The sequence below is a fragment of the Hemiscyllium ocellatum genome, unplaced genomic scaffold (genome assembly GCF_020745735.1).
Source record: "Hemiscyllium ocellatum isolate sHemOce1 unplaced genomic scaffold, sHemOce1.pat.X.cur. scaffold_173_pat_ctg1, whole genome shotgun sequence".
NCBI classification, from domain to species: Eukaryota; Metazoa; Chordata; class Chondrichthyes; order Orectolobiformes; family Hemiscylliidae; genus Hemiscyllium; species Hemiscyllium ocellatum.
This window is the reverse complement of record NW_026867863.1, coordinates 1,100,340-1,127,613: the sequence shown is the minus strand read 5'-3', so window position 1 is coordinate 1,127,613 and position 27,274 is coordinate 1,100,340. Positions and strand designations below refer to the sequence as shown.

The following is a 27,274-nucleotide window of genomic DNA, read 5'->3' as shown; positions in this document are numbered from 1 at the left end:
CGACAAGTTCCTGGCAAGGGCCTGGAATGGCTGCTGTACTACTATACTTCAGTCGACAAAAACTATGCACCAGCGATATTGGGCCGATTTACTGCGTCCAAAGAGACTTCAGACAACATTTTTGTGTTGAACATGGGAAACCTGAAGATCTAAGACACGGCCATCTATTACTGCGCAAGAGCAGTGGGTAGGTGGATATTCACTGCAATTATGATCGATACAAAAACCTTTCAGACCCTATTGTTTGCAACACGTCAGTGATTATTTCTACAAACCGTCTTAACTTGCAGTGCAGTATTAGTTCTCTGGGCTTCTGTGCATGTTTAATTTGTAAAAGTGGTGATAATTATTGATACACCAATTGGTTATTTTGAGAATCAGCTCAAGTGTTACTCTGTGAAATATAAAACAACATAAAAATTTATTAAGAATGATCAGAATTCACTAGCGCATGTGATGTAGCTTCATTGTGACTTAATATTGCCAGTGGTTCCGAAAATGTAATGGGAGATTTTTGGATTGTTTTATGCAGAGCTAGTTATTATGTGGCCCAGTGCAGACAATGTAACACTGTGCCTATCTTGATGACTGGGGCCAAGGGACCATGGTGACAGTGACTTCAGGTGAGAATTTTAACCTTAACTGTGATTTTTTAAAAACTTTCCATTCATGTGATTAATTTCTGTATTAAATGAAACTCATATTCTGTCTTGAGTTTGGTTTGGTTCGGAATAATTTTTGTTCAGGCTGATTATAGACTTCAGTTAAGGCTCAGCAAGTGGTTATAATGGTTGTGACGGAGTCAGTTACTCTGAGTGTCTCTTTGTTTCGATCCGATGGGCTTTCAGTGTGGCTGGGTTACTTAATGTCTCTTAATCAGTCAGGTATAAATAATGTTTAACGACAGTGACACTGGGACTATCGGTTTTCTTATCGACAACAAATGCTAAGAAGTTGAAGATGTTCAAAATATTACCAAACATGATTAAAAATGCTAAAATATCATTATCCATTTCTTGAATATATTTCCTGTACACATTATGTTCTTACCATGATTATATTTTCACCTTTATTTTGCTAATTTTGTTGATGACAAGCAGGTTAGAAACTGTCATAATTTTTTGCAGGGCTATGTTTCATTCTGTTGATTGAGATTCTAAGATCGTTTGACTTGATTCTGTTGAATTGAGTTGTTCGGATTTTAAATTTGTTTCAGTTGATTCGGTTGAAATGAGTTGATTGGATTCTGACTGTGCTCTTACTTAGTTTTGCTGAAGTGTGTTGATTGAATTTTGAAATTGTTTTATTTGGTTCTGTTGAATTGAATTGGTGAGATTCTGATTATGTTTCATTTAAGTCTGTTGTTTTCAATTGATTGGATTCTGGTTTTATTTTCCTCGAATCTGTTGAATTGAGTTGATTGGATTCTTATTCAGTTTGTGCAATTGATCTGTGTTTTCATGCTTTCTGTAATTGGTGTTTTCTTTCTGGCGATAAGATGGTCTCTCTGGATTACTTTTAATTGAAAATCTTTGTGAAGTTCTTTGGTTTTCCTGAATCGTTTCGGCATTTGTTAAATTTGTATGCCATTTTTAACTCAGCTTGATTGAAAAATTTGCATCTGTTTGTAACTGTCTGAAAACCAACTTAAGGCAGAAATAAAGAAGCGCGAGGAATGAAAAACTTGACTTTTTAATACAGTGGTGATTTTTTTTAAAAATCGCATTTCTAATTGTAAATTAACCGAATTTTGTTTTCAGTCGGTTCATTCAAAATAAAATTTGGGACTAAATTCTGCAACTGCAGAATTGCTCAGTTCACAAAATTGAAACTAACTTACTACAATATTATATTTTTTATATTGTCTTAATATTTTTCCATTAGAGAAATTTTGTTTTGTCCTTAAAGAGATTAATCATTATATGCCTAAAAATGCTGCACTAGATTGTCATGATCATCAAGGGTGTACAGTTGGGAAATAAATCTAACCTTTGCCGGAAAAGTTACAGCTTTAAATGTTACGTCCCCTCACAAACAAAACTGATGTTATGACTTGTTACTATTTGTTCAATTTAATCATTAATTTACTTGATTCTGAGCAGTTCTGTTAGACTTCAGTTCGGGTTTTCTTGTGAGGTTACATCATGTTCTTGGTTCTGTTGAAACTGTTTGCAGTGCTAGCTCTGCTGCAAACACATCGTGTTGTCATTTGTTGATCTTTGCTATGTTGAGTATTCTACATTGTTATTGCACTGTTCACATGATTTCTGTCAGTGAACCGCTCCAGTTTCCTCTTTCTCATTCAATGCAATCAGCATGCCAAATGAAACTTCACAAAGCTTGACGTTACGTGAAAGGTAAGTCGCAGGGTTTTGGAAATGAAGGGAAAACAGATACCTTCAGGCGCGAGTCTTAACGAGAAGTAATAATTAAAGATTAACCTAATCCACTCTTTACAATCCACGTTCAGAACTCAACTACATAGTTAAACCACAATGTCTATCTTTAAACAGTTTAACAAGTCATAGAGAAATATAAATTGAATTTCAAAAGTATAATATTCCAGAAGTTGTTACCTTTGCAAACAAAATCCTTAACTGTGGTTATAATTGATCAAGAAATGCCTTTCCATTCTGCTGTATATTACACACAAGTTTTCTGGCTGGAAAATATGATTGGCAAAGACAATTTGGAAATTCTGCTCAATTCGATGAACAACAGATCAATTTCACTGCTTTGATCGGTTTCACAAGTAATCTGAGTCCTGAGTCAATTAATTGTTCTAGCCCTGATTAAACTGGGTTTGCTGTGAAAAATGAAACCTGAGTAATTTAATCTGCACAGTGCTTTAGGTATCCCCAATCCCTACTTTTTAAATAAATAGTTACATTTTACAGCACAATATCAACTGAAGAGTCATTCTTTTGGAAACAACTACTATAGTGAATTGGTGACCAAGGCCAAATTTCGAATTAATTGAAATAATCCACTTATGAACTCGGAGGGCAGCATCATGGCTCAGTGGTTAGCATTGATGCTTCACATCGCCGGGATCCCAGGTTCGATTTTACCCTCGGGTAACTATCTGTACGGACTTTGCACATTCGCCCCGTGTCTGCGTCGGCTTTCTCCAGGTGTTCCGGTTTCCTTCCACAGCCTGAAAATGGGCAGGTTAGGTGAATTGGCAGTGTTGCTTTGCACATAGTGTTCAGGAATGTGCATATTTAGGGTGCATTCGGTGGGGTAAATATGGGTTGGGTAAATGGGTTTTCGTGGGCTCCATATTGCTCGGGCGATCGGTGTGGAATTGTTAGGCCAAATGGCCTGTTTCCAATATGTTGGAAATGTACTCTAAAACAATGGAAGTACTTGCTGCAAAAGCAGAGAATTTATTTCCCATCGATGTATTTAGACATATGCGGAGTTCATAAATTTGCAGAAGACATGAACTAGAGGATAACAGAGTACATTGTTTGAACTAGAGGATAACAGGGCACATTGTTTATTCAAACGCTGAAAATAGAGTATTTTTTTTTAATCAATATACTTGACCGATTATTGCAATGTAGCAATCTGAAGGAGACTGCTCACGTTAGTTAAGTATGATGATTATTTAGATTTGATTTCCTATAGTATATATTGGGCCATTTGACCCTACAAGGCCACACCGATCCTGTGAAGAGCAACCCACCCAGACCCATTCCCCTACCCTATATTTACCCTTGAGTAATGCACCTAACACCATGGACAATATAGCACGACCAGTTCACCTGACGGGCACATCCTTGAATTGTGGGAGGATTCCCACGCAGCCAAAGTAGAAACTGTGTAAACTCCACAGAGACAGTCACCCGAGGCTGAAACCGAACCCCGGTACCTGGATCTGTGAGGCAGCAGTGCGCAACACAAATCCACCGCTCTGCCCACATTTACTTAGCCACTCAGTTAAAGCGGGCAACTCCAGAGAGAAGCATGTTTTCAATTCACACTTTTTTAAAAAAAAAACATTTTCGTACATGAAAAGCTGCTAACAAGAAAATGAATTTGCCCTAATTTCTTCAACAGACATGCATTTCCACACTGTAATGCAGGACTAACGTCATGCAGTTCATGTAAAATCTCCACAGTTCAAGAAATGCTTTCAGATATGTAAAAACTATTTGGAGTATTATCCATTTCCTCCGGAGCTTTGCATTAATTGTTGACATATCTCACCATTGCTAATTACAACGACTTATTAAGTTTATTGACTCAGTGATTATCTATGTTCATTGTGAACACGTTCTCGTTTGCATTAATCCTTTGGTTAGTTCCTCTGATGAATGTTCAATTGCAGTGAATACATTGGATGTGAGGAATTGAGCAGATATATCTGCTAACATACAGATTGTTGTACATTTCGTTTCAGTGTTATCTCCGACTAACTTGTCAACGGGTCCTGACCATTTGTAAATTGTCTGGTTTGGGTACCTGAATTTTCGATAGTTCAATTTTATCTTGCTCTTCAAATCGACTTTTATCTGCCAGAACTGCAATATTTGATTGGGTGCCTCAGAACTGAGTGCCGTGGCTAAGTTATTCCAATCAGAACGAATACCACAGTAACAAAAGGCAGGCAGATTCCAAATGTTTTGATATTGGTTCTTGGCAATAAGGGATACTTGATTGAGCGATGAAGAGGGAAACATGCTGATTATTTCCTTTTGTGCCTCAGTTGGTCATGGACATGTAGCACAATGTAGAATCAAAAATTATTTTGCATCTTACTATTTGAAAACCTATTAGCGTTTAATATCACTGGCAACGGTCATAATGCATTTCAAAACATTTTCATCTATATCAAACTAAGTAGACCACGTGGGGCAGCAACATTCATAGGGGTTCTAGGGAAGGGAGTTCTAGGTTAAAATCCAGTGTCAGTGAATTGATGGTAATGTAATCCCACTTTTTATTCCTCAGAGAATTTGGACAATTCGGAGCTGCTGTCAAAGTATTCTTTGATAATTGTTGCAATGTTACTTTCGTGTACAAACTTTCTGGAACAATCCCTTGTTGTTGGAAAGTATCAATACTTAACATCGTGTATGTACTGTCAAACAGGTGGGCTGTCTTCTCTGAGATAGTGTGAAGCTCATTGTGTTCAGGTCTGCTGTGATATTATTGTAGTGTGCCTGACTCCATGGCAAGCGGCCTGTGTTCACTTACAGCCTGGTTGAGAAGTATAAAATACCAACTCTTATCCGGTTAATTCTGGGCAAAAAAGCAGATTGAGTTGTTAGTGTGTTTGTTGGAGTTCCACTCACAGAGGCAGGTGAAATCTATTTCATCTCTGTCCTGACTTGTATCTCTTAGATATTAAACAAAACTTTGGCGTTTAGCAGCTTTTTCGAGATCAATATTTGTTCACAAGATTTTGAGCACATCTAGCTGGGGTTAATCGAGTAAGTCCTTTAATAATTCCCAGCTTTATAACTGCTGTTCAAATAATATCACGTATAACTAATCCAGAATGTATTGTTTTGAAGCATAATTGATGAGATTATGCCTAGGTTGTTTTACTTTATATTAAACTGGTGCTGTGGCTGAATATGATTGTTCAGTACAATGGGGGTTCCGCTGATTCCAACACTTGCATCATATGGTGATAGCTTTTCAAGTGGTCTTCAATTGTTATCTCGGCTCATCCACTACCTCTGCTAAGAATGCTTTTCTCACTGCAGTCAAGCAAACGTAACCGCTGTCTAACTCAACAGGTGTGAGTTCTTGTGCCAATAGCATGAAAACAATTTCCTGAAGCGGGAGGGGATGGGGTAGCGGGGTGAGGGGTGTCTCTCGACGTGAAACGTTAACCTCGCTTTCTCTCCACAGGAGCTGCCAGACCTGCTGAGTTTCTTCAGAAATTTCTGTCTTTATTTTAGTTTTCTAGTATTCCAAGTTTTTTGATTCATTTCTAAAAATGTTCTGTTCGATTAAACAAGTTCTTCAGAGAGAAAATGCACTTAAACAAATTGAGAATGTTCAGAGATATTTATTATCAGAGAATCATGTTTTACAAGAAAGCATCATGAAGTAACAGCACACTCCAGAGTGCAGTGCCTGCTGTATTTGGGTGAGAGTTATTTTGATCAGTCAAGTAGTGAATGTCAGTGCTCCCATTCCAAATACCTGTAATCAACAGAATTACTTTTTAAAGAATGTGTGAAACAATTAATTTGCTAAAATATTTTAATACAAATTGTTCACCGCCAGTGCTAACCTAACGACTGACACATGATAGGGATGGGGAGGAGGACAGCACTAAGCCCTCGAGCTGATCCACCACTTACTTATATCATGGTGCATCTGCGCACTAACTGCAGACGCCTCTCTTTGGCTAAAACTCTTTACTACCGTTGTTTTGCAAGCAAAGTCTATCCCAAATTTAATGGTTCGACTGCCCATAACAAAGGAAGACACCGTTTTTGAAAGGTATTTCTGTGAGTATTTAAAGGGACACAATGAGGCTGTAACATCCCAGTCTCGTATTCCACTAATGGTACTTCTTTATTCCAGGAAAGCATAATGTGTGATTGCCGTGCTAAAAATGAGGGAATCCTCATTTCCATTATATGATTACGAAATAGCTCTGTTAGTTGAGTGAAAACGCAGTCAAACCACACAGAATTAAACCATTCAACATGTCATCTTGTGTGGGCACGCAAGTGCCTCAAATACTTTTCAATTCTTCCGGCGGACAGGTGTGGAAGTATCAAACTTTTATATCGCATTGAAAAACCAGTTGTCCTCAGCATACTTGAATTGCTGAAGCTCGTGTGGTATTAGCATTCACAGCACTGTTAGAAAGTGAGTCCCATGGCTGTGATTGAGGAAAAGTAAAACGGCAGGGAAATAGTTGCAAGTCAAGGTGGAGTCTAATTTGGAGGTAATCATTCAGATGAAGCATTTTCATGCATGCACGCCCTTATCCTCAAAGATCACAATTTTGAAACATGTTGCCAGGGACATGTTAGAATACAAATTAGAAGCTGAATTAGGCACCTCGGTCACTTTAGAATGCTATTGTATTCATGGGATCATCATAAATCCTGCTGCTCACCAGTCTTTCCAACAGCCGATAAAATTGAGCCCGATTCTTTACTGTTCAATGAACGAATGGTGAACCATTGGAATTCTCCGCCACTAAATTGCTTGAGGTTAAAACATTAAGTGATTTCAAGAAGGAGATAGATTCCTTCAATTCTGAAGATATACTACGAGTATGTGGAAAAAAAGACAAACAGGGTACAATATCGGTTGAAAGTCATGAGAACGACGAATGGGGCATGGTTTGTAAATTTGCACATGAAACCAAAATTGGTGCTATAATTGGCAATGAACGTTATCTAAAAGAGATCGTGATCAATTGGGCAATTGGGCAAATGGGCTGAAGAGTTGCAATTGGAGTATAGATTAAATGAAAACGACCTTTAAAGAAGATAAAGCAGGTCACAACTTGCAGAGATAATTGTAGGGCACTGGATCGTGTTGTCCAACAGAGAGACCTGGGAGTTCAGAAGCATCGATTCTTACAGCGTCATATAGTCATAGAGATGTAGAGCAAGGAAATAGACTCTTTGTTCCAACTCGTCCATGCCGACCAGACATCCCACCCCAATCTAGTCCCACCTGCCAGCACATGGCCCATATCCCTCCAAACACTTCCTATTCATATAGCCATCCAAATGCCTCTTAAATGTTGCAATTGTACCAGTCTCCACCACTTGCTCTGGCATCTCATTCCATACACGTACTACCTTCTGTGTGAAAAAGTTGTCCCTTATGTCTTTTTGTGTCTTTCCCCCTCACCCTAAACCTATTCCCTCTAGTTCTGGACTCCCCGAACCCAGGAGAAAATAAACTTTGCCTATTTACTCTAACCATGTCCCTCAGGATTTTCTAAACCTGTATAAGTTCAAGCACTAAGTCTCTGAAGTTCCAGGGAAAACAGCCCCAGCCTGTCCAGCTTCACCCTCTAGCTCACATCCACCAATCCTGGCAACATGCTTGTTAAATCTTTTCTGAACCCTTTCAAGTTCCACATCATCTTTTCGATAATAAGGAGACCAGAATTGCACACAATGTTCCGACAGTGGCCAAAACAATGTCCTATACAGCCACAACATGTCCTCCCAACTCCTGCATTCAATACTCTGACCAATAAAGGAAAGCATAACAAACGCCTTCTTCACGATTCAATCTACCTGCGACTAGACTTTCAAGGAGGTATTAATGTGCACTCCAAGTTCTCTATGTTCAGCTACACTCCCTCGGACCTGACCATTAAGTGTAGAATTTCTGCTAAGATTTGCTTTCATAAAATGCAGCACCTCGCATTTATCTGAATTAAACTCCATCTGCCACTTCTCAACTCATTGGCCTATCTGGTCAACGACCTGTTGTTTAATGAGATAACCCTCTCCGTTGTCCTCTACACCTCCAATTTGGTGTCATCAACAAACTTACTAACTGTACCCCTTATGCTGGCATCCAAACCAATTATGTAAATGACAAGAAGTAGAGGCCCCAGTACCGATCCTTGTGGCACTCAACTGGGAACTGGCCTCAAGTCTGAAAAACAACTCTCCACCAAGACCCTCTATCTTCTACCTTTGAGCAAGTTCTGTATCCAAATGCTGAGTTCTCCCTGTATTCCGTGAGAGCTAACCTTGTTAATCAGTATCACATGGGGAACCTTGTCAAACGCCTGCCTGAAGTCCATATAGATCACATCTACCACTCTGCCCTCATAAATCCTTTTTGGTAATTCCTCAAAAAACTCAGTCAAGTTTGTGAGGCAGGCTTTCCCATACACAACATCATGTTGACTATCCCTAATCAGTCCTTGCTTTTCCAAATCCAGGTACAGCCTGTCCCTCAGGATTCCCTCCAGCAACTTACCCACAACCTACGTCAGACTCACTGGTCTATAGTTCTATGGCATTTCCTCCATAAACAGTGGCAACACGATAGCCAACCTCCAGTCATCCGGCTCTTCACCTGTAACTATCGTTGATACAAATATCTCATCAAGGGTCCCACAATCACTTCTCTAGATTCCCACAGAGTTTTAAGCTACACCTGATCAGGTCATGTGGATTTATCCATCTTTACCCGTTTCAAGATATCTAGCAATGTCTTTAATAACATGGACATTTTACAAGATGTCACTATGCATTTCCCTATGTCTTTATCTTCAATATCCTTTTTTACAGTAAATATTGACGCAAAATACTCTCGCCATTTTCTGCGGCTCAACACAAAAGCCACCATGTTGATCATTGAGGGGCCCTATTCTCTCCCTCGTTACTTTTTTGTCCGTAATGTAATTTTAAAAACTCTTCTGATTCTCCTTAATTCTATTTGCCAAAGCTGTCTCATGTCCCCTTTTTGCACTCCTGATATCCCTCTTAAGTATACTCCTACTTCCTTTATACTCTCACTGGGTAGTAATGTTGAATACAGGGACCAGGGGGTTCAGATACATAAATTCTTGAAAACATTGCCTCAAGTAGACAGTGTGTTGAAGGTTTGGCACATGCTCCTTCATTGGTCAGAGCATTGAGTGCAGGAGTTGAATCTTCTTTCTGTAACTGTACCAGACATTGGAATGAAATGCCGGAGGAAGTGGTAAATGCAGAGACAGGTACAACACTTACAAGACATTTGCACAGGTATAGGAATTGGATAGGTTCTGATGGATGTGTGCTAATAGCAGACAAATGGAATTAGTTTAATTTGAAAACTCTGGTCAGCATGGACAAACTGTACTCTGACCAATAAAGGAAAGCATAACAAAGGAAATGTTCTGTGCTATGTGGCTTTATGACTCTATGGCTTCATTGTGCAGTTTGCTCAACGTTGGTAAGCAAGTGAGGGGATAGATTGGGAGTATGAGATTGTTTGAGTTAGTAGGCTTTGGCTGGCCATTTACCAGTACGGAAAATTTAGCATTGCCAATTCACCTATCTGCATATTATTGGATTGGGGGAGGAAACCGGAAGAAACCCACGCAAACACGGGCAGAATGTGCAAACACCACACAGAGTCGCCTGAGGTGGGAATTGACCCCGGGTCTCTGACGCTGCGAGGCAGCAGTGCTAACCACTATGCCACCGTGCTGCCCACAGTTTCGTCAAATTGTGCTTGGTAAATGAGGGACCGTTTGAGTTGAAATACAGGAGGTCTATCTTTGCCAAGCTTGTTAGCGGAGAGATCAGCAGAGTGCCACGCTGCTGATTGGAGAGATGTGCAGGATGCCAGGCTCTTTCGAGAGCAGAAGGTCACTGTAATGCAGTGGCAGGTGGACTTGATGTCAAAATGCAAAGCTCAGAGTCTGGAGAAATGGAATGAGGTAAAGGACAAATGCGAAAGGAGCTAGGATGCAGTGTGCACACGTTGACTTGGATAAGATGAGAGATCAGTGACCAAGGGCTGAGGTCATGCCTGGGTAGTGGGGTTCTGACAGAGGTTGTAAAAATGAGGGTGCCATGTCCAGTCAGGGCCAAATTCAACATGGACAGACGCAGGGTGGCAGCAGTGGAATTACAGGGTCATATAGATGTACAGCATGGCAACAGACCCTTCACGCCACCAAACCATGCCGACCAGATATCCCAACCCAATCTAGTCCCACCTGCCAGCACCCGACCCATATTCCTCCAAACCCTTCCTATTCATACACCCATTAAAATTTCTCTTAAATGTTGAAATTGTAACTGCCTCCACAAATTCCTCTGGCAGCTAATTCCATTCATGGATCACTCTTTCCATGAAAAAATCCCCCCTTAGGTCTCTTTTACATCTTAGCCCTCTCACGTTAAACCTATGCACTCTTGTTCTGGATTCCCTGAAACAAAGGAAAAGACTTTGTCTATTTATCCTATCCATGCCCCTCATAATTATATAAACCTCTGGGATTGACATTATGTATCAATCTAGAATGTAGAACATGGAACATTAGACTGCAGTACAGTCCCTTCAAGCGTCTATTTCATGCCAACCTGTGAAACCAATCTGAAACCTTTTATCCTCCACTATTTCATTTTCACCCATATGTTCATCCAATGACATTTCACATGTCCTCAAATTTCACACATATACTATTGTTGAGACAGTGCCGTCCACACCCTTACTACTCTCTGATTAAAGAAACTACTTCTGACACCTGTCCTCTACCTATCAGCCTTCAATTTAGGGCTATGTCCCCTCCTGCTAGCCATCATCATCCAAGGAAAAATACTCTCTCTGCTTACCCTATCTAACCCTCTGATTATCGTATATCTCTCAATTAAGTTACCTCTCAAACTTCTCCACTCAAACAAAAACAGCCTCAAGAACCTCATGCTTTCCTCATAAAACCTTCCCGCCACAGGAGGCAACATCATGCTTTTGAAACACAGTCCCTCTACTAATGAAAGCCAACTCAATGTATGCCTTCTTAGCAATCCTATCAACCTGACTGGCTCTATACACATGGACACCGAGGTCTCTCTGCTCATCGACATGACCGATATGGATTGTCTTGGATGTGTTTCTTGTGATAGGGGTGGTGTATTCCGGGGATGAATGGGTGAGTAACCGGAAGGATTTGGCAATGTGAGTGGAAATTTAGGTCTAGACAGCGAGGGAGAGCAGGGCTCAGTCTGAGACATGATGGTTTTGGTGGTGAACTGCGTGTCAGTTTGAAATGTATTAAAGTTAAAGAGTACTTGTTAATTTTTCAAATCATATTTACGTAAATAGTCAACTCAGTTAGTTGTAACCCTTCAAAGCCTTTGAACCCTAATGCTCTTCCATTTTTCAGAGTCCTCCAGAATTCAGATAATTTTAAATTAGAAGTTTCAACTTTCAGACAATTGACATGAGTCCAGCTATGATAGACTTCCTCCAAGTCCCAGTGCTCAGCTCCTGCCCATGCTGCTGCTGCAGTGACCATCTTTCCTGAGAGAACATTCTGCCTTGATAAATGAGAAAGAGTCACTGGACCTGAACTGTTCACTCTGATTTCTTTCTAGAAATACTGCCAGCTGTTGGGTTTTTCCAGCAATATCTGATTTCGTTTCTGATTTCATGCAGCACGGTACCTAGTCGGGTGGCACACTGTTTCCGTGGTTAGCATTGCTACAACAAAGCACTTGGGACTCGGGTTCTATTCCATCCTCGGGTGACTGTCTGTGTGGAGTTTTCACATTCTCTCTGTGGCTGTGTGGGTTTGTTCGAAAGGTCTATAGATGTGCAAGCTGGGTAAATTAGCCATGCTGTGTTCAGGGAGAAAGTGAGGTCCGCAGTTTCAGCATTCTGTGTTCAGGGATTGGCATGTTAGGTCCATTAGTCAGAGTTAAATGTAGAGTATTAGGGTAGAGCAATGAGCCTGGATGGTTACTTTTCAGAGTGTTGGTGTGGATATGTTGGGCCAAATGGCCTGTTTGCACACACTGTAGAATTTTGATGAATGCGCATTTCCTTGGTTTGTATTTTGTAAAACCTCTCTGCTCTTCACTTGCAACCCAGTGAAAGTGTCAGTTGGTAAGATTTTAAAACAGTTACTGGGGTGGGATCAGCATGTTCTTCTTCCTAAATTATATGGTAATGGTAAAGATAGAGGGCATGTTTATGAAGAGGAAACATATAGATCATGATCAACATCTGTTAAGAAGTAAAAATAAACTCCAGTTATACTGTGGACTTCAGCAGGAGGATGCTGGAAAACGTTTACAAATGAAGATGCATTTGAGTAACTGATATGGACAAATTAACAGAAACTAATGTGCTCAATTGATCTTTCTATCGTAGAGACACCGTCTCCCCCCACGCTTTATGGCCTGGTCTCCTCCTGTGAGGACCACAACACCGGTTCTCCGATCTTTGGTTGTTTGGCAATGGACTATTACCCTGATGTAACCAAGGTAACCTGGAAGAAAGGTGGGGAGTTAATCACGACTGGATTGAAGACTTACCGATCAGTAAGAAACAAGAGTGGAACCTATACCCAGAGCAGCCAGTTAACCCTGCCCGGGTCAGCAGTAGATTGCCCCACCAAAATCTACTGTGAGGTTCAACACAACGGGTCACACAAGAGCAAAGAAATGCCATGTCCAGGTAAGTGTTGTGGGAACTGAGATCAACAGAACATCTGTGATTAACATGAATGAGGCATTATTGATAACCATTCTCACAGAAGCATTTTATACAGCACAGGAAAAGGCCCGTTGGTCCATCCAATCCACACCTAAAAATAACAGCCACCTAACTGTGCCAGTTTCATGTGCCAGCACTTGATCCGTTGCCTTGTGTGACATGCCTTTGCAAGTATGGATCTAAATATTTCATACATATTATGAGGGGCTCAATCTCTACATAACTTGTCAGCACTGAGCTCCAGACTCACATCACCCTCTGTTTGAGATTGTTTTGACTTGAGATCCATCCTAAAACTCCTGGCCTTGCCTTCACCCTGTGCCCCTGAGGCATTGATCTCTCCCTCAAGGGGATTGTTTTTGTCCAGTTCAGCCTGCCTGGAATTATTTGAGGTATAGACATCGCAATCATCTTCTCCTTAATTCTCCTCTGCTGCAAGGATATCCCCCGTCTGTCTAATCTTTTCATAAATAAAATACTTCAACCCAGGCAAAATCCTTGCAAAGCTCATTAATGCTGCTTTCAGCGTAATCAAATTCTGTCGATAGCATGCACACAGCACTTCAGTATGGCCTAATCAATGTGTTATTAAGTTCCAGCATCATCTCCCTACTCTTCATTGTCAATGTCTCACCTAAAATGAACAAATATCCTCCCGAACTTCCTCGCCTCTTTATCCATATGACGCATTAATATAGGGGATCAGTGGGTGCGAACACCAATGGCCCTCAGCTATTTCCAGGTTTCCACCATTCAAAACGTAATACCTCGCAGTTTCTTCTGCCGCAGTGCAATACTTTACTCTTATCTAGAGTGATTTCCATTTGCAACTTCTCTTCACATATAATCAATCCTTGTATGACGTCCTGCGCTCTAAAACTATCATGCTCATGACTTACCAACATGACAATTTTCCTTTCATCTCCGAAGTTGCTGATTAACCTTCCTACATTCCATTCTCAATCATTGGTATATAAGAGAAACAGCAAGGAAATCAGCACTGATCCCTGCAGAACATCATGAGACATAGATTTACAGTCACGCAGACACCTTATGACCATTATCCTCTGCTCCCGACCACTCAGCCAATTCTCGATCCAATTTGGAAATTTAACTCTGATCCTATTGGCTCTGATTATTGCTGTCATTTGGTCATTGATTTATCTGTCTGAAAACTACCACCAAATTGTTAAGATATGATTTTCTCTCAATAAAACCATGCTGGAAGTTGTTGATTGATCTTGCAAATGAAGACAAATTCTGCTCCTCAATAGTTCCAATAGTTTCCCTACCACTGAGACTAGCTTGAAAGATCTGCATTTTCATTGTTTATCCCTTCCTTCCTCCTGCATAACAATGCAACGTTGACTGATCTGCACTCACATGTCAGACAGTAATTCTAAACCATTGTCAGCGACACAACTATTGCATCCTTTGCATCACTCAACAGCTTGTTATATATTTCATCTGCCCTGGAAATATAAGCACGTTTCATCCAGCAAGACAACAAAGAACATCACATCGTCTGACCGAACTTTTGAAAGTACATTACAACACTCCTCCATGATTTCTATCCCCACATTGTTTCTCTTACTGTTGAAAACTGACACAGCACATTTGTTTCGACTGCAACGTAATCCTCTGGCTCATGCCAATAATATCATCTAATGGGTATTACTGTTCCCCAAATTATTCTTTTATGAATGAACCCATAACTTATTAAAATAGTTTTCTTTATTTTGACTGTTATTATTTTCTCATGGTCCCTTTTCCTCTCCTAATACATTTTTTTTCTTGCAAATACCCATTTGCACATTCTGTCCTTCATTCTAATTTCTATTGTTTTGAGATTTCAGTATAGAACGGAAGTCTCCCTTGTTTCTGTTCATCTCACCCGCTATGTCCTTTTACGTTCCAGGCTCGCTGCATTCTTGGTCCCACGCTGTGGATTCATGGGAAATGTTCTCCCTGCGCTTTTCCTATTTCTTTTATTTTAAATGTGCCACAATGCTCTGATTTAGATTTACCAGGAAGTTTCAGATTCCAGTCCACTCTGGTCAAACCATTACCTTATCTTATTACCATTGTCCTTCCCCTTTCAGAACTTTGGACCCATTTCTATCCTTTTCCAGAACAATCTGGAATCCAACAGATTGAAGATCACCATCTGCAAAGAGCTCCACCATTGATTTTTACCTACTCGATCGATTTCAATCTCTAAAGTAAAGTCCAGGTTCACCCCTCTCTTGCAAATTCTGGATTAAAATGTTCTGTATTAAACACTAACTTTGCGAAAATATTCTCCTGGGGGCATTTTCAAAATTCTGTTCCCTCTAAATTTTTGGCAAAATGAATATCCAAGCCTACGCTGAGGAAGACAAAATCCTGTTTTCTCATTTAATTTACGTTTAAGATAATTTACGTTGCTCTGACATTTGCCCATGTATCTGCACTTCTCAGCCATTTGGACAAAACAGTAAGGTCTATCGTGCTCTGCCAGTGGTTATGTTTGCTGTATTCTGGTTTGGAAGTACTGTTTATTTGCCTTCGTTTCTCTTTCCAGTCTAAAATACTCTTGTCAGAATTACTACAGAACGGACATTTTCGACCACTCACCCACTCCCCCATTTTTCCCATCATTCCCTGTCTCGCCTGAAGGCACTAAATTGTGGAATATTGAATAGTCACTTCTGCCCCTCTCTCAACATGTCACCATGAGAGCAATCGCATAATTTCCTCGTTTAAGCCATTAATTCATCCGCCTTGTTCATCAAACTCTTTCATTATAACGAATACCATCAAAAGTTTTTACGTCACTTCTGATTTGACCAGCCTATCATTTCTATGCCTCTTAGATTCCCTTGCAGAGTCCTCTAATTTTAGCCCATCACATTGTCCTGCTGATCTTTCTGTGTGGATCTCAGCTTCTCTAACACTCTGCAAATTATGATTCTGGTAATATCGGGGTTAGTATAATATATAAGATCTGTTTGCGGAGCTGGAAGTTTTTGTTGCGAACGTTTCGTCCCCTGGCTAGGAGACATCATCAGTGCTCTGGAGCCTCCTGTGAAGCGCTTCTTTGATGTTTCTTCCGGTATTTATAGTGGTCTGTCCTTGCCGCTTCCGGGTGTCAGTTTCAGCTGTCCGCTGTAGTGGTTGGTATATTGGGTCCAGGTCGATGTGTTTGTTGATGGAGTTTATGGATGAATGCCATGCCTCTAGGAATTCCCTGGCTGTTCTCTGTCTGGCTTGCCCTATGATAGTAGTGTTTTCCCAGTAGAATTCATGTTGCTTGTTGTCTGAGTGTGTGGCTACTAGGGATAGCTGGTCGTGTCGTTTTGTGGCTAGCTGATGTTCATGGATGCGGGTTGTTAGCTGTCTTCATGTTTGTCCTATATAGTGTTTTGTGCAGTCCTTGCATGGTATTTTGTAAACTACATTAGTTTTGCTCATGTTGGGTATCGGGTCCTTTGTTCTAGTAAGTTGTTGTCTGAGCGTGGCTGTTGGTTTGTGTGCCGTTATGAGTCCTAAGGGTCGCAGTAGTCTGGCTGTCAGATATGAAACGCTTCTGATGTATGGTAGTGTGGCTAGTCCTTTTTATTGTGGCATGTCCTCGTTCCGTGGTCTATCTCTTAGGCATCTGTTGATAAAGTTGCGCCTCACTACACACTTCACAGTCAACAATCAGATATACGAACAAATCAACGGAACACCCATGGGATCACCAATCTCGGAACTCATAGCAAAGGCAGTTATTCAAAGGTTAGAACAAACAACCCTACCACAAATTCAACCCAAACTCTGGGTCAGATATGTCGATGACACTTTTGTAATCATCAAAAACACAGAAATAGAAAAAATACACCGGATCATCAACGCCACACTCACAGGAATCCGATTCACGAGAGAAGAAGAAAAGGATAGCCAACTCCCATTCGTGGACGTGTTAATACAGAGAACACTGAACGGAGAATTCACCACAAGGGTACACAGGAAAACACCACACACAGACCAAGTCCTAAACTATGAAAGTAACCACCCCATCACACACAAACGAAGCTGCATCAGGACACTATTCAAAAGAGCCACAACACACTGCAGTACACCAGAACTGCGAAAAGAGGAAGAGGAACACCTATAAAAGGTATTCGCCAAAAACGGATACCCGCGCAAATTTATCAAGATGCCTAAGAGATAGACCACGAAACGAGGACATGTCACAACCAAAAGGACTAGCCACACGAGCATACATCAGGAGTGTTTCATATCTGACAGCCAGACTACTGCGACCCTTAGGACTCATAACGGCACACAAATCAACAGCCATGCTCAGACAGCAACTTACTAGAACAAAGGACCCGATACCCAACATGAGCAAAACTAATGTAGTTTACAAAATACCATGCAAGGACTGCACAAATCACTATATAGGACAAACAGGAAGATAGCTAACAATCCGCATACATGAACATCAGCTAGCCAAAAAACGACACGACCAGCAGTCCCTAGTAGCCACACACTCAGACAACAAGCGACAAGAATTCGACTGGGAAAATACTACTATCATAGGGCAAGCCAGACAGAGAACAGCCAGGGAATTCCTAGAGGCATGGCATTCATCCACAAACTCCATCAACAAACACATCGACCTGGATCCAATATACCAACCACTACAGCGGACAGCTGAAACTGACACCCGGAAGCGGCAAGGACAGACCACTATAAATACCGGAAGAAACATCAAAGAAGCGCTTCACAGGAGGCTCCAGAGCACTGATGATGTCTCCTAGCCAGGGGACGAAACGTTTGCAACAAAAACTTCCAGCTCCGCGAACAGAACCACAACAACGAGCACCCGAGCTACAAATCTTCGCACAAACTTTCAATAATATATAAGAGCTGACTGCATTTGTTATTAAATTCGTCAGATAATTTATTCATATATATTTCCTTAAGGTCCAGATGTTTTCCCTCCAACTCTTCTCCTGACTGTGAGTCCCAATGAAGAAATCACAAGCAACAAGTATGCCACTCACGTCTGTTAATATTCGATTTCTATCCAAAGTCAACCTCAGTGATTTGGTTGAAAGATGGCCTACCTTTGGATTCTGGCTTCTTCACGTCTCCTGTGTGTGAGGCGAGCGGGAACTTTTCGGTGACGAGTCGCCTGATGATCCGTTATAGTGAATGGTTCGACAGCGCAGTCTATACCTTCCAGGTCACTCATGGAGAGAACACTCAAAGTAAAAATATCACCGCATTCCAGGGTAAGAGGCACATACTAAGAGGGTTACAAATCATTTTGAACTCGCCTATGAATCAAACACACAGTTTTATCAGGCTTAGTAAACAAATCTGTACAGCTTCTCATTTCCCAAAGTGTCATGTGCCTCGTATTTCTGTTTGAGTGTCGCATTAGCATTGCTCATAATTCATTATTTTAGCTCATCAGAAAAGCATGTTTCCTCTTTGTTGAAGACGAGTAGACAGTGAACTTTGTTAAATAGTTTTTTGGCTGACCATGCTGGGAGAGGCATTCAGAGTGCCGAGCCCTTGCCTGGTAGCGGCCAAAAGGATAATTTGTGGTCAGGGGTGTCTGAGAGGCATCTGATTGAAACCTGACAGTCCAAGTTAGAGTGAACGTGTAGTAGATGTTTTGACCAGTAGGCGATAGTAGGGTCCACGGGCACAGTCTCAAAGTCGAAGGGAGCACCATTTGATACTAAGATGGGGAGGAATTTCCTCTTCCAGAGGGTGATTAATCTATGGAGCGAATTGCTGCAGAGTGCTGTGGAGCGCAGGCCATTGTCAGCCTTGAAACAGAGATGGATCAGCTCTTGCTTAGTACGGGGAGAAGGCGGGAGAATGGGGTTGAGAAACATATCAGCCATAATTGAATGGTGGAGAAGACTTGATTGACCGAATAGTCTCATTGTGATCATCTATCTTATATTTTGTGGTCTCAAAGTGACATGGTAAAAATATGCAGTAAACCTTACTTGCAAACAAATGAAAACGTCCAATACTTCATTCCATGCTCAAGAATGACGTATTGCCTTGTTCATTGTACGACACAGACTTTTATTTTATATCTGGTACTAAGCTATTCGACTTCATTTATGGGATGTGACCACAGAACAAGTGGGTTTCACATTTGATTAACTAGGATAAACGCAATCTCACTGAACTTCTTACAGATGTTCTCTGTAATTAGCGAATGAGGCAGGAAAATAAATTCTGGTGGGAACGCTCAATAGGGATGAATGAACTAGGAATTAGAGCCAGGCTGATTCAGTCTGATTTGGCATGGAAATGTTTACATAATGAATATAAATCTGAATAAAACTAGTGCAAATTTCCATCGAGTTTGTAGATTAATTTAAGAAGTTTCTGCTTGTTTTTTTTTCAATGAATAAAGTAAAAAATGCAGCCTGGTAATTAAAGTGAATCTACAGACCTGTCATTAACTCTTTGAATGGAAGGAAAGACTTGAGGGGATGGGTGTTCTTCACGATGTCTGGTGCTGTACTCAGTGCCTTGTTTTCAGGTTAACTCCAAATTCAACCCACAAGGAATAATGACATAAATTAGAGAATTGTCTCACACCAATATTGCCAAGTATTTTCAATCACGTTAAATATAATGATCAGAATTTCCATGGCCATTCACCGTTCCAGTAACACTTTAAAACCTCTGCAAATGCATGAAGACAAAGAGAATAATTATGTTGAAACACAATTTGTCCGAAATTCGATAACTGATTTGGCAATTAGTGTGACCAGCAGCATTTGCACGTAACGTTCATGGACATAGAAATGAACTCATTACATACAGATTACTCTTGTCCCAAGTATCAATAGATGGTGTTAAGTAAGAGACCAACTCTGAAAGAAAGATAACTCCGGGAATTACATTATGGTATCTTCGATGATTTTACTTTTTTCTCAGGTTTCACTTTTTACAAAGCCAGTGTTCTTTAGGAATTATTACACAGATTACGTTATAGGTAATCACGAATTCTTTCACAGATCAAAATATATGAACAATAGTAAGTATCGTTTCAGCAAGAGTTAGAAGTTGCCATTTCGAAGGTGGTTACTTCACCTTGTGACGACATAACCTGAAGAGTGGGTGTACTGAATCTGAAGAGGCATTTTACATTGACTTTGATTGCTGTTTCATAGGAGATACTGTGCGCCACGATTACACAGTTAAAATCCTCCCGCCACCAGTAGAACAGATCTTGCTGGAGGCGACGGTGACTTTAAGCTGCCTTGTGTCCAATCTTCCTTCTGGAGTCAACGTCACCAGGATACAAGAAAAGAAGCCTCTGAAATTAGAAATTGCTGACCAGTCTGGACAGAATCCTGGCAGTGCGATTAGCAAATTAGAAATTTCGACTGAAGCCTGGCTGAGTGGCATTACTTTTGAATATGTGGTGTACCATCAGAATCTACCAACTCCGTTGAGAGACTCCATCCACAAGAAGAAAGTTGAGCGGTGGGATTAAAGCACAAAGAATTCCGTGTGTAATTGAGATCCAGGCACATCAATGGTAAGCTTTGATTGGTAATGAGCAAACACTGTTGGGAGCATAAATCATGCACTTGATAGCAGAAAAGCTAAGTATCTGATTAAGAAAGAGACAGACCAAAGGCTATTCTATTCCGATTAAATCAGATAAGGTGGGAAGGAACCGAGGTTGTTACGTCACCATCAGCGATGACACATGGACAGAATGTCCTTGTTGTGGGCTGGAAACATGGACACGACTTTCAAATTAAACTTTTTACATCTTTTATTGAACATAATGTCTACCACTCTGCTCCTATTAGAAAATGAATGTGAATAAATCCCAAATTAAGAATGGCATATTTTAATATTTAGTGAAATCGTGATATTGATTTTGGTTTTTATAGTTGATTTATATTTGTCTCAAATATTTTGCAGTGATTAATGCACTGGAGCCATCAGTGTCTGTGCTCCTGCCACCAACAGAAGAAACCTCCGTTCAGAGGTTTCTCTCCCTCACCTGTTTAGTGAGGAGTTTCTTCCCCCGAGAGATCTTCGTCAAGTTGACAAACAATGACAAGTCGGTGAATCCCAGTAACTACAAGAACACCGAGGAGATGGTGGAGAGCAACAACACCTCCTTCTTCATCTACAGCCTGTTATCCATTACTGCGGAGGAGTGGGCCAGCGGTACTTCTTACTCCTGTGTGGTGGGACATGAAGCGATTCCATTGAAGATCATCAACAGAACAGTCGATAAGTCGAGTGGTAAAACAAGTTTTGTAAACATTTCACTTGCACTGATGGACACTGTTAATTCATGTCAATAAAAATCTCAACGTTGATTCAATAATTCAACAAAAGTAATAAAGCATTTTTTTTTCGTCCAGTTGTGAGCTAAATATACAACTGCTGAATGAATTGATTCTCATTCTTACCTCTATTCCATCTGTGCAGTTTAAATGAGATGAGATTCCCTTCAGTGTGGAAACAGGCCCTTCGGCCCAACAAGTCCACACTGACCTTCCGAAGAGCAACGCACCCAGAACCATTCCCCTTCATTTACCCCTGACTAATGAAATCAATACTACGGGCAATTTAGCATGGCTAATTCACATAACGTGCACATCTTTGGACCGTGGGAGGAAACTGGGGCACCCAAAAGAAACCCACGCAGATGCGCGGACAATGCACAAACTCCACAAAGTTAAATTGGATCTTTAACAGGTCTGGGAAGCGTGTCTTGTGCAGTTATGTTCCCTGCTCCGATACACCCTGGGTGAGAGACTGAGTAAAGCTCACTCATTGCACGATTCCGCCAAGTACCTCATCCATCCTAAATCCCACTGTGATGGAATCTGACAATGTCCATTCTACATCAAGGGGAGAACACAAGTTTTGATCTTGGTGTTCCTGATTCCCCGATTGGCCATTCTTACAAAATTCACGTTTCCTACAAAACAAGGTCGATGTTATGTTATCGTGGGCAATCAGTTAAAATTAGAACCATCAACTTAGAATAATAAAAATTGCAGTTTGGTATAAGAGCAGAAGCACACACAGATACAGAGAGATGCTCACAATTACACACGTAAAGACATTTATACAGACTCTCACATAAACATAAACAGTTATGCACATCCAATCAGATGTGCATATAGATAAGACATCACATACGCGTACATGCACAGAACCACACATGCAAATGGTACTTAAACATTCATCTGAGCTTTTCCAAAAACTCACATACACCGAAAGAAAAGCTCATACAGAAATAAACAGGGGTACTTATACATAACCATGAAAAACATAGACACACGGTAACACATAAATGGACACAAATTCATATGCATTCATGCAGCACAGTGCATTCCTGAAGAAGGGCTTATGCCCGAAACGTCGATTATCCTGCTCCTTGGATGCTGCCTGACCTGCTGAGCTTTTCCAGCAACACATTTTTTCAGCTCTGATGTCCAGCATCTGCAGTCCTCACTTTTTCCTAGCACAACGCATTCAGGCATACATGCATGAACACAGATATAACATACCAAAAATGCCCTCCTGCATGTCGACACACACAGGCACGTAAGTGCACAGAGAAAACGTAAATTTCATTATTTTCCTATTTTTCATTATCACAAACATATGATGACAGAGGCAGCTTTTTTTTTATATTTACGCCACGTTGATCAGCACGTATACGCGGTCACATGCACACACAAATTCAGAGTCTCACATGCAGACACGCAAGTGCACAGATCAACAAAAAGTGGGGCATTTATTAAACAAGGATAATGGCACAAGCATCAGCAAGCATCCACACACAATAACACAAACAAGCTTATCAGGATATGATTTAGGATAGATTGCCACACAAGCAGACATCATCACATAAATATAAACATCCATCAAAACATGATTTTATATGCTAACACTTATTAAGCATAAACATGAAAATAAACTAGTGAAGCGAGAATCTGAAATTGATACATGAACACACATTTTAGATAGCACTAACGAATAATGAACAATCACAGGGACATTATGAGATAAACATAGGCATCAGTGAAATGGCATATTTGCATAAAGATGCTTATGCACTGTGAATTGAACAAAACTTACGTGCACAAACGCATGAACACACCAGCAATAAAGGAGCATGAATATGTTTATTCGTGCACAGACTCAAACATGGGTAAGAATGAAGTCAGAGTAAATCATAACTACATGCAGAAACATTAAATGAAAACCATACACATCAAGCAGTAGATCAAATAAATTAAGGGATACATGCACAAAAACATATTCCTTAAAATAGAGACCCTACAAACAAAAATATGAAGCAAAGTTGTAATTGTGTATGCAACGTATATTCATAATCTGCCAAGCAATTTCTCACCAATAAATAAAAATGAGAATCACATTTGAACTTTTATGCAATGATGGCTACGATTTTCAACTAAACTGCGGTCACAAACTATAATTAAAATATCATGACATAATTAAAATACTCATTCCTAATAAGCGTTCCTCAAATAATAATATCCTTCAATAATAGATGAAAAGAAAAAGTAATTTAAAATGTTGCTACAGACAGCGCAGAAGGAACATGTGCATTTATTTTTTGCAAGTTCTTGCCAAGAGTGAATAATGCACTAAGAAATTCAAATAGTCACAATTGAGAAACATCTGCCTGTTTATGAAGATGCAATGGTCTCTAGTTTCTGACTTGGATATGGATAGATCGGACTGGATCCATAAACATTTTAAATGCGTTCTCTCGGATTTATATTCATAGATTCAATGAATTGCACTTGGATTGAAGACTATGAGGATGATAATGGCAACATCTGGACAACTGCTTCCACGTTCACCACCTTGTTCTTCCTGAGTATTTTCTACAGCGCTGCTGTCACTCTGGTGAAGGTGAGAATAATCACATCTTTCACACGCCAAGAAGCCCAATACGTTTTGTAAAATCTCTAAGTGTACCATTAAATTAAAAAAAATATGAATGCCCCTGATCATAAATATCTGCGTCATTGCTTTATCTCTCTTTTCCAGGTTAAGTGAATGAGTTGTGGAACCTTTTGCTTTTGCTGATCTGCTTATCAAGGTCTATGAATTCCCAATCTCTAATCTGTCTTGTTGCTGACTCTAACAGTGAGATCATTTCAGCTTCTCAGCGTGTGACTGAAACAATTAATCATGGATTTTCCTTTTTACTTTGGTATCGTCGAGATGATTGTAGTTGAAAAAAATTGTAGCTGCCCAGTTGTTTAAAACCCATTTGTTTTTTCTTTGAATTTGTTCCTCATTCAGAATGGTTGCCTACCCTTTATGATGAGCTATTGTATTCCTTTTCTGTTGACAGTTACGGATGTACAGAAACTCACAGCTCCGAGTGCACACGATCTCATCTCAATGTGGCATCCAGCCATTGTATTCACGTCTGTTAACTTTAATATTAACGTTTGAATAAATTGCTTTCTGAAATGGTTAATAAATCTCGAATAAATGTGCACTAACCATTCGTTTGCTTAATTCTTTCTTCAAGTCTAATCAGTAATAATACATTTTCTTACGTCCCTCTCGTTTTCCAGCTAAATACTTTCACTTGTTCTGTTTGCTTGTGTTTCATCCAGTCATTGAGGTTAATGCTGGGCTACCATGCAGCCCTCTAATGTAAATGCATCTTCCACACGATATGCCTGATGGAACACTCCAGAAGCAGAATGACCCGAGAACATTTCCTCTTATGCACAAAGGGTTACGGCCTCGGGTCACATAATGATAAAAATGAGGTGCTTCGCTCCACCTAAGCAGATAAAAGGCAGGCAACGGAGTTTGAAAGTTTACTCTGCTCTGTCTAAACTAAAAGTACTCCCAACGTCGGGACAGTCTGAGTTCGTAATGCACAATTAACCAGCTAAAGCGCCCAACAAAATATTCATCAGCCAAAAATGTCAACGTTCAGTCAGGTATTCAGGCACAACACATGTATAATCCAAGGGCAGATTCTCAGAACTGGAGTTTGTCTTACAAATAAAACTCATGGAGCATAATTCCTGGGATCTATTTGACAAACACCTGTCAAATCCAAGGAAATCAGACTGAGATCTATCAGATACACGAATATTATTGAACAGCAACACTCAAAAATAATAAATCAGAGGTCGATGTCGATCAGGCAAGGCACAGCTCAAAAGTACTGGAAATATTCAGCTATTTGGATCTATGTGACGCAAGATAGAACTGAGAACCAATCATAGCAACTATTCACAGCGTCTGGAATCTATCAGCAGAGGTGAACAGTCCCAATTTCTCAGAGTCGGCGAGGTACATCATCCCGGGAACAGTGTTGTGAATCAGTCATGCATCCTATCTCATAACTTTACATTTTTCCCAAAATGTGGCTTCTGAAACGAGATGCAATATTCCAGGTGAGACAAGCGACTGTTTTATTTCTGTTTAACATAATTGCTTTGCGTTTGTTCGGTACAGAGTACTTGAAGCAAGGTTTCTTTGCTTTTCTGTTCACATGTCATGGTTCATTCTCTGATTTGTGCAGATATACATGGAGGACCCTGTGTTCCTGCACCCCTTTGGGTTTACACCCTTATTATTGTATATTCCACTGAGTTCATCACAAAGTACAGAGGCATGTCACACACCCCTGACATTGAGATCTATCTGGCACACCAATATTAATGAATAAGAATCCTCAAAATTATAAATCACAGATTGATTTCGATCAGGAAAGGCAGAGATCAGACGTACTGGAAAATCTGCTGTTCTCCATGTCATTTCCCACAAACCCTCTGCAAAACGTTGAACCTCTGAGTTGTTCTTCCAATATCCTAACATTTTACCTTAAATTGCTATTAATATTTTCTGTAATTTTGCCTTATTGATCAAAGCACAGGTTAAAACTGCAAGCACTCCAAATACTGAATTCCGAGAGCGTACACGATACGGCGACCTATATTCTGAAACGGCAAACACCCGTTAACAAAGGGCTGACAAGTACAAAACAGCAGGTGATATGAATTTGAAATAATCAAAACGTATGGAAAATAGCCTGAAGGTACAACGGTGTGAGCAAGACCTTAGCAGTCAAAATGGAGTTCGTTTTTTTCTAAAAATAAATGTTACTTATATCCATAACTTACCTTCCACACAATGTTACTTTTTATTTCCCATCACCAAGTCACCTATAGTATTTTTATTTTCAGCTACTAACCATCATCAGTAAATTGAATAATTTATGTTCAAAGCCCCTCAAAGACAACTGACACCATCAAAGGTACGGCAGAAGTAGGAAGACCTAAAAGGAGATTGGAGTCAATTTTTCTTGTGGTGAAATACTAGTGCTGTTCTGACAGAAGGTATTTCTGAGGGATGGTCCAGTAAAGCTATGTTGGTGGAACTCAAATAAGAAGAGCATGATTATGTTGAGGCAATTGTAATAGTCTCCCCAGTAGTCAGAGTGAAATTAAGTAATAAATATTTTGAGAGATCTAATTTGTACCTAAGAGTACTAGGGTTGTAATAATAGTAAATTTTAACCTTCCAACCATAAAGCGGGACAGTCATGGTCTTAAGAGTTTGAGTGATGAGGAATTTGTTCAGTGTTGAAGGAATTCTTTTCATTAATATGCAAAAGAAGCTACCGCAGAAGGAGCAAATCTGTTCTCCTCTTGTGAAATAAAGCAGGGCAAGTGACTGAATGGTTAGTAGGGGAGCAGTTTGGGCAAGGGGTCATAATTCGATTAGTTGCAAAGTACCTATGGAAAGGGTTGGCATTATATACAAGTTAAAGTTCTGAATTAGACGAGGGAAAATTTTGACAGTATAAGACAAAAACTTTCAAAGATTGATTGGAGTAGACTGTATGCAGCTGGAGGGAAGGCCAGCAAAAGCGAGGCTTTCAGATGTGAGATAACGAGACTTCAGAGGCATGATATTCCTGTTAGAGTGAAGGTAAGGCTAGGAAGAGGAGGGAACAATGGAGGAATAAAGATATTGAGGCTCTGTTTAAGAATAAGGACAAATCATATATTAGATATAGATAAATGAGATGAAG

At 40.2% G+C, this 27,274-nt stretch overlaps 1 pseudogene; it reads left to right on the top strand.

The window, feature by feature from the left end:
- The first annotated feature begins 604 nt into the window (after positions 1-604).
- Positions 605-25,701, top strand: LOC132810430 (Ig heavy chain C region, membrane-bound form-like; annotated as a pseudogene).
- The last annotated feature ends 1,573 nt before the right edge of the window (positions 25,702-27,274 follow it).